An 8759-nucleotide genomic window follows, 5' to 3' on the forward strand; every position below is an offset into this window, starting at 1 on the left:
CCTTGCTCCCTTTCTTCCAAATCTTACTATCAGACGCAAGCCCACTTGCCACCAAGCCAATGAGATGTGCCTCACAGTCAGTGCAATCAAGGGAATCAATCACTGAGGCTCAGAAAAGCTGTTTTCCATCGGGATCTGATCCAGCACTGAGCCGTGAGTAGCCCCGTGAAAGTACCAGGGTTTCTTCGAATTTTAGATGTGCCAGCATTTGTTTTCCTCCCCTCCTTCTTTTTATGTAGTAGCTGATTACTTTAGCCTTGTACTGCTTTGGAGATTGTGGAGATGATGTAAGAGGTGGAACTAGGCTTTATGCAAAATGAGGCAAAGTGTGACTATGTACAAATCTTCTGAGAATGTCTATGTATCATTCACACAAAGAGAGGATACGTGTTACATCTTTTTCCGGTTTTGATATTTATTTATTTATGAATATGTCTCAAAGGCCATTGCAGGCATTACATGAGGGGGGACATCAACATGGGTCACTTAACAAATACGGAAGTTACAAGGAACATACATATTTGGAAGACAAGACTCTATTTTTTGTTCGTTCATCAGTCTTGCTCAAGAAATTGTTCACTGTAGCAATGGTACACAATGTCACGAAAGGAGTGCTCATCTATCGTTCCGCAAGACTCATTAAAAAGGACTAGTGTTGTGTTTCAACACAACATGTTGAACTCATGAACCATGCATCATCCTGAGAGCTATAGATCATCCTAAATACAGATGCTGAATTATTTTAAATGTGATAGACGAGCTGTGCGAAGAGGTACCCCCAGTTAGGATCTTGGGTACTTGAAGCCTGTGGCATTTTCTGTGGGAAAGGCTTGCCAGACCCTCTTCACTGCACAGGCTGGGATGACCATGATCTTGTTTTTTCCAAGCTTGTGCCATACTCACCTTGCAAACTGGCGATACGCAGTGTATCTGCATCGTCTACACAGATGTACATAAAATATAGTTTAGGCAAATAGGTAACCGGTTACAGTGCAGTGTGTGTGCATTGTCATTTCTACATGTACCTGAGAGTAACTGCAGTTTACCTGCCCACACCTTGTACATTACTACACATGCTGTGTTCTTTTAGAACCCAAAATTGTTTTGCTTTTCACTGAATCGACAATCAAGAACACTCAATATCGCTAAAAACCTACGCTAAAACCTTATGCACAGGGCAATACATAAAAACGTGACTCAGGACACAGCACACTGAAAATTACAAAACTGCCTATATTGATTTTCTACAGTTCAGAGTCGTGTACTGTATAGCCTTTTTATGTGCTGCGCCCTGTACTGGAGTTTTTAACGACTCCATTGCAGGACCAAACCAGTTTTGGGCGCCCAAATTTTAACATCGTTCGACAAGGACACATGTGACTTAATTGCGAATACAGTCGCTCATAGGTTCGCGCTGCCCACGGAGTTCAATATGCGACCTTCAGGACAGTCATATTGAAGAATAGAAGTTGGAAATCTTTGTGGGTTGTAATGCACTCATACTGCAGTCATTCGGCAGTGTTTTCGAGCTCCTTGCAGCACAAGCATTCGGTCTCCTTCGGCATTATGACACACCAGCCACACCGGCACCATGAACAGCAAGTGCGCATTAGATATCAGAACACGAAATTTCTGAGAACGTTTACATGTTCGATCACAGTGTGCGTTAAAAAGCTCATCGCTTACCTGAAGACAGTCGACTCATGCTGTTTGCTTCATCTGTAACTGATGTTCGTAGAGCTCTAACTTCGTCTCGCATTCGCGGCATCGGCGACGTTTCGAAAGCCTACCGAGCTGTTCAGCACGCAGAATTTTCTTCTCGATGTCTGGATCGCAGAAAGGTCAGAAAGAAGTTCCGGGCTCGAAGTCTCCGCATTTCTGCCTTCGACGTCCATATTGAAGATCGCTTTCCGGACGGATGCCGGCGCTCTCACAAACTCACTAACAACAGAACTTCCGGTCCGGGCGCCCAATGAAACGTGGCCCTCGTGACTTCGTCACACACACGGAAATTGGCGGATGTCCACTGCAAAGAGGCTAGATTTCGGCCCCGATTGCGCGAGTTGAGGGGGAAAAGCGAAGCCGGTTTTCAGCTCCCTGTTTGGCAAACTTTGCCTCCGCGCACAGCCAAAATATTTCGCGTGTGGCTAGGAGGCATATTATACCTTCGTAATAGATGCAAACGAAATATTTGTCGAACTTCTGGTCAGAGTCCCTTTCAGGACGAACCGAAACCACGGACGCCGATCAACTGCTGCGCAATACGCGGAGGCTTACAGGCGGAGTCCGTTCGGGCGCTGCGAGCGGACGGCGCCATCTTCTGGAATCAGTGGTAAACGCTTTGGATGCATGCCTGTACTCACTTTTAATTCTTTTTCGGAAAAACAGAACGCTAAAAACACACAAAAAACGAGTGATTTGAAACCTGAAACATGTCCCCGGTTAACCTCAGAAGCGGATTGTTTTAATTTGCTTTCATTTATTTATTTGGATTTTTTGAATCTGTAGCGACAAAATTCGTTTCTTTTTCTTTTTTTTTTTTAAATTACAACGCTAGAGCGATATTTCAGTTCCCAGAGTTAAGAGATCTTGACGTCACCTTTCCGATGAAAGTTTCAACATTCCGATCTGTCTCGTAGTTCAGCCACAAAACCTATGCAAAGTTCACATAGAAAACAGAGGGGTTCTCACCTTCAGGGGTCCGTAAAAAAATTACAACGCTAGAGCGATATTTCAGTTCCCAGAGTTAAGAGATCTGACGTGACCTTTCCTATGAAAGTTTCCGCATTCCGATCTGTCTCGTAGTTCAGCCACAAAACCTATGCAAAGTTCACATAGAAAACAGGGGGTGGTATGTCCTCTTAACGACAAACTGCAAGAAGACAACTCCCAATTATAAGTGACGGGGGATGATCCTCGTCCTCTTGTTGTTGCGAACGGCGTTGCGCGGCACCTCGAGCACTGCTGCCAGGTAAACCAGGGCTCCGGAGCCAACGCGTTCGGTGTAGTTGCCCTTTCTCAGGAGACGATGGATACGACCGATGGCGAACTGGACCCCTGTTGTCCGGACGAAGACGTCCTCTTTCCCTTGGCCTTGCCACTTTTTCCACCGCCTGCCATGTTGACGCTATAGAGGTTAACGACAAACTGCAAGAAGACAACAGCCAACTATAAGTGATGGGGATGATGCTCGACTTGTACTTTGGAGCGGCGTTGCGCGGCAGTTCGAGCACGGCTGCCAGGTAAACCAGGACTCCGGACCCAACGCGTTCGGTGTGCTTGCCCTTTCTCAGGAGACGATAGATACGACCGATGGCGAACTGGAACGCCCTGTTGTGCGGACGAAGATGTCCTCTTTCCCTTGGCCTTGCCACTTTTTCCACCACCTGCCATGTGGACGCTATAGAGGTTAACCACAAACTGCAAGAAGACAACAGCCAACTATAAGTGACGGGGATTGATCCTCGTCTTGTTGTTGCGAGCGGCGTTGCGCGGCACCACGAGCACTGCTGCCAGATATAACCAGGGCTCCGGACCCAACGCGTTCGGTATAGTTGCCCTTCCTCAGGAGACGACGGACACGACCGATGGCGAACTGGACCCCTGTTGTGCGGACGAAGACGTCCTCTTTCCCTTGGCCTTGCCACTTTTTTCACCTCCTGCCATGTAGACGCTATAGAGGTTAACGACAAACTGCAAGAAGACAACACCCAATTATAACCCTAGTGAAAATGTATCTGAGAGGCCTCTCAGGTCTAATATGTTATGGGACTGAGAGGACCTCTCAGGCTGGTGGACCTCTCAGGCTGACCTTTCAGGTTGAGAGGACCTCTCAGAAGCTAATGCACAGATCTGACATCGGAACATCAATGTTCAATTTCGCCGTCTACGCTGCACCTGTCGTCGGAGTGGTGTAATCATACAGTGCTATGATACACCAGACATAGATACAGACAAGTACATGTCACAAAACTCCACATATATTGAGTTCCTTCGATTGTACAGATACACTCAATGCATGCACACTGCTATCTGATTATGTAACAGTTATTTCAAATGTCTTACAGAATTGTGAATATCTAATATTTGTTGAAGGATCGCTCGCAAGAAACTACACAAAACGGTAAATTGCACCAACAGAAACTAGATTTAGCACTTACATGTCGACGAAAGCGTACGAGTCATCATCAACACATACTGTCGTATTCCACAAAGCGTGAACTCATGGGACACATATTCACAATGTCCGTACAGCGGCGATGAAAAATATTCTTGAGGAATTCTGCTTCTCGGTGATCAAGTTCATCTGTTTTACGTATACTTCGGGACTTGCGATGCACCGTCTAGTTTCCCTTGCTTGCGTAAGCCACCAACTAACTGGAGAGATTGGGTTCTCACCACCTTGTGTTCTCACCACCTGTCACTTCGTACGAGATTCATCTGTAAGAAATACAACTTCAAAATGTCAGTGTAAGTCAGTGTGTAGGCATCGAAATATATAACACACCGTTTGGCACCCAGCGCCGTTGGTAACGTTACGTGGTTGGTATCTGGGTTGGTTATCTTCCTATCGGCGCTCATAATGCGTGTCTGCGAACAGTAGTAAAAGCCTAAAGTGAAGAGGAATGGCTGTCAATCACAAAAGCATATTTGAGACATCGTCTACATACCTCAAAAACAGTTACAATCCCGGAGACAAAACGCAAATTACTTGAGATCCGCGGCCGACGTCCTCACACTTCAACGTTTCAAAACAGACTGATTCAACCGCTGGCGACTGGCCGAAACGCTTCCACTTACGTGCAGTGCAATAATGCACGGATTGCAAGAACAATAGCTTCATGGGGGGAAGGCAATACAAGGTTATCACGGCACGTGTTCCTTGAAGGAATAATGCACAAACACGTGAAATCTTGCGATCTATTTTCCAAAGCGGACGAGGTAGCATGTTCCGCGGCGCGGAAAACACGTAGCAACTTGCTCTCGGAGGTGTTGCACGACGCACTGTCGCAAAGCTGTCTGAGAGGTCCCCCCAAACCTCTCGGGGCTACATGAATGATTATACAACGTCTTCCAGATTTTCTCTAAGAGGTCCTCTCAGACCCCTCTGTGCTGCCTGAAAGGTCCTACCAGACCTTTCAAGATTTCTTGAAAGGACCTCTCAGACCCTTCAGAAGTGCTAAAGGGTCCTACCAGACCTTTCAAGATTTCTTAAAAGGTACTCGCAGGCCTCTTAGGACTGCTTGAGAGGTCCTCTCAGACCCCTCAGAATTTCGTAGAAGATCCTCTCAGACCTCTTAGGACTGCTTGAGAGGTCCTCCCAGACCTCTCAGAATTTCTTAAAAGGTCCTCTCAGACCTCTTAAAAAATCCTGAGAGGCCTCTCAGATACATTTTCACTAGGGAAGTGACGGGGGATGATCCTCGTCCTCTTGATGTTGCGAACGGCGTTGCGCGGCACCTCGAGCACTGCTGCCAGGTAAACCAGGGCTCCGGACCCAACGCGTTCGGTGTAGTTGCCCTTCCTCAGGAGACGATAGACACGACCGATGGCGAACTGGAACGCCCTGTTGTGCGGACGAAGATGTCCTCTTTCCCTTGGCCTCTCCACTTTTTCCACCACCTGCCATGTGGACGCTATAGAGGTTAACGACAAACTGCAAGAAGACAACAGCCAACTATAAGTGACGGGGGATGATCCTCGTCCTGTTGTTGCGAGCGGCGTTGCGCGGCACCTCGAGCACTGCTGCCAGGTATAATCAGGGCTCCGGACCCAACGCGTTCGGTGCAGTTGCCCTTCCTCAGGAGACGACGGACACGACCGATGGCGAACTGGACCCCTGTTGTGCGGACGAAGATGTCCTCTTTCCATTGGCCTTGCAAGTTTTTCCACCACCTGCCATGTCAACACTATAGAGGTTAACGAAAAACTGCAAGAAGACAACAGCCAACTATAAGTGACGGGAGACGATCCTCGTCTTCTTGTTGTTGCGAACGGCGTTGCGCGGCACCTCGAGCACTGCTGCCAGGTAAACCAGGGCTCCGGACCCAACGCGTTCGGTGTAGTTGCCCTTCCTTAGGAGACGATGGATACGACCGATCGCGAACTGGACCCCTGTTGTGCGGACGAAGACGTCCTCTTTCCCTTGGCCTTGCCACTTTTTCCACCACCTGCCATGTTGACGCTACAGAGGTTAACGACAAACTGCAAGAAGACAACAGTGAACTATAAGTGACGGGGGATGATCCTCGTCTTATTGTTGCTAGGAGTCGCGATGCGCGGCAGTTCGAGCACGGCTGCCAGGTAAAGAAGGGCTCCGGACCCAACGAGTTCGGTGTAGTTGCCCTTCCTCAGGAGACGATAGACCGACCGATGGTGAACTGGACCCCTGTTGTGCGGACGAAGACGTCCTCTTCCCCTTGGCCTTGCTACTTTTTCCACCACCTGCGATATTGAAGCTATAGGGGTTAAAGGTCAGATATGCCGATTTTGAAGTGCCGCAGAACTGAGCGATACTCGCGCTGTGTGTTCATTACCGAACACTGAATATGTGTGCGAAATATCTTGCTCCAACTGTTCGTAGTTTTTTAGAAAACAGTTTTTTTAGTTCCCACGCCCGGCCGTCAGACCGTCGGCAAACCCTGCGCACGGGCACACCGACGTCACTGCTCTCGGTTTATCTGTCTTTGGCTTGGCATGGACTCTTGGCTTGGCTGCTTGGCTTCTTTCGTTTCCTCCTCTGTGCATCGTACATAAGCGAACAGCTGTTGTGTTGTTGCTAAGCCGGAAACAAAGCATGTGAATCTTTGTTTTTGGCACAGCGTCGTTTGGAAAGTGCACTTCCTTGTTCTGACCTTGCCTTTTATGGGCTGGAGCGATATGATTCGTAAATATGCCACGGCGAAGTTGTCGAAGATGCGAGAGTGCTACGCTGTTAGAACAATTCATCGGTGCATTCAAGTGTTACCTATTATAAGCTGCCGAAAGACCAAGCAGTGCGAAGCTCTTGGCTGGCAGTGGTGCCTGCTAATTTCCACTGCAAGGATTTCGTCCACGAATGTTATCATAGGTTACGCGCGACTCCAGAGGCAATTTGGAATCTCGGCACGAAATCGTCTGATGAAAATCTGAGGTGCCCGACGCATAACATTTTGAACGTGCCACGGAGGATCAAGGCAAAAAACGAGAGCAAAAAATTGTAAGTCGAGGTTCAGATATAAAAAATAGCAAGCTTAATGAATCGATTGTGCAGCTGTCCTACTGCGCTTACTCTGTTATAACCACGATTAACAACACAATAGTACTATTGATAATCTAACTTCTGAATTATCACAGGTGCACGCTGAAGGCGGAAATGAAGCATGATCTGGCTTGCATCTGGTCATGAAGAAATTGCTGACACGTTAGTTGCAGTCCACCTCCACCAACAGGTATGACAATGTGATGTTATAATTTGAGTATTCATCTATGTTCAACTTTTCATGTGCACTCGCATGCAGACATTTTGACACTACTTTTAAATCTGCCCTCAAAGTTACAACCTGTGCTTCCAGGGTGGAAAACAAAGATCGCCATTCCGATTAGCTGCTATCTCCCAGTTCAAGCACTTTTGTGTCTGGACACTGGTTCCTGTGGATGGGGTGTTACAAGCTTTACTGTCTGATATAGAAGGTACGTTACATTAGTTCAGTTAGTTTGTCTTTTGCACATTTTTGTTGCTGTTAGCTGGATTACTGTTGGACATACAATCCTTTGACACACAGAAGCTGATGTCGCCTCTGATAACATTTCAGAATTTTCAGTGTCATCAACGTCCATTGAGGAAGGTGCCTTTACTATCTGTGAATCTTCAACTGAAGAATAGCCCAGAATTCATGTTAACATTCTCTACTCTTATTAATTCACTGTCTGTTTTCTGAGAGCTAAGAAAAATGGAAACTATTTATTTGTCACAACTTCACACTGGATACTGGTCTGGTACTGGCTTGACATGTAAGCTAAAATACCTGGATTCTACAATAATTGTGTTCAACTTGGTGCATTACCGTGGGCAATGCCACATTCACTACATTTTTAGTGGGTCCGGTGCGCAAATACTGTGTGCATACTGCATACATACATACTGTTCGATAGGCAAAAATACCTGAGCAGTGCTGTGTAGTCTTTTTACCCAAAGTCCATACTCTTACTGCAAAGTCACAGTACGTAGAACAGCAATATGTATCAAGTATGCTGCGTATGCAATGCAGGTATGCTGCGATAGAGATTCACAACTGAAAGAAGACTGTTGAGAGCATCTAACTTTTAATGAGACGAGACTTTCGTGCACAAGGCTGCTCTTGTTAATGTCTAACATGAAGTTACAAAATCCCAGAATATATAAAACATGTTGTAATGTAGAGAGCGAGGGGTGGTACAGACATAAAGATAATTATATAATCATATATAATAAAATAAAAAGGGGGTACAACTGCCCCCTCAACTCAACTGGACAACTCAATAACTCTACTTATTCTCTACCTTACAACATGTCATATATTCTGGAAGTTTGTAACTTGATGTTAGACATCAAGAAGTACAGCCTTCTGTGCAAAAATATTCTTTCTGTTGTGCACAATCATTATGCAGTAAATGCGACTATCCATTTCTTGTCATTAAATGCTTTTCCTTTCTTTCTTTCTTTTTTTCTGCAGTGATGAGCATCCATAAGGACACATGCCAGAAAGGGAGTCTCTTTGGGATGGCAAACCCTCATCACC

General features: G+C 46.4%; 1 long non-coding RNA gene across 1 annotated transcript; it reads left to right on the plus strand.

The window, feature by feature from the left end:
* The first annotated feature begins 7340 nt into the window (after positions 1-7340).
* Positions 7341-8264, plus strand: LOC135382980 (uncharacterized). Its single transcript, XR_010419580.1, has 3 exons — positions 7341-7430; positions 7554-7671; positions 7794-8264. It is a non-coding gene; the product is annotated as an uncharacterized LOC135382980 (long non-coding RNA).
* Positions 8265-8759: the final 495 nt, after the last annotated feature.

Source organism: Ornithodoros turicata, chromosome 2 (genome assembly GCF_037126465.1).
Source record: "Ornithodoros turicata isolate Travis chromosome 2, ASM3712646v1, whole genome shotgun sequence".
NCBI classification, from domain to species: Eukaryota; Metazoa; Arthropoda; class Arachnida; order Ixodida; family Argasidae; genus Ornithodoros; species Ornithodoros turicata.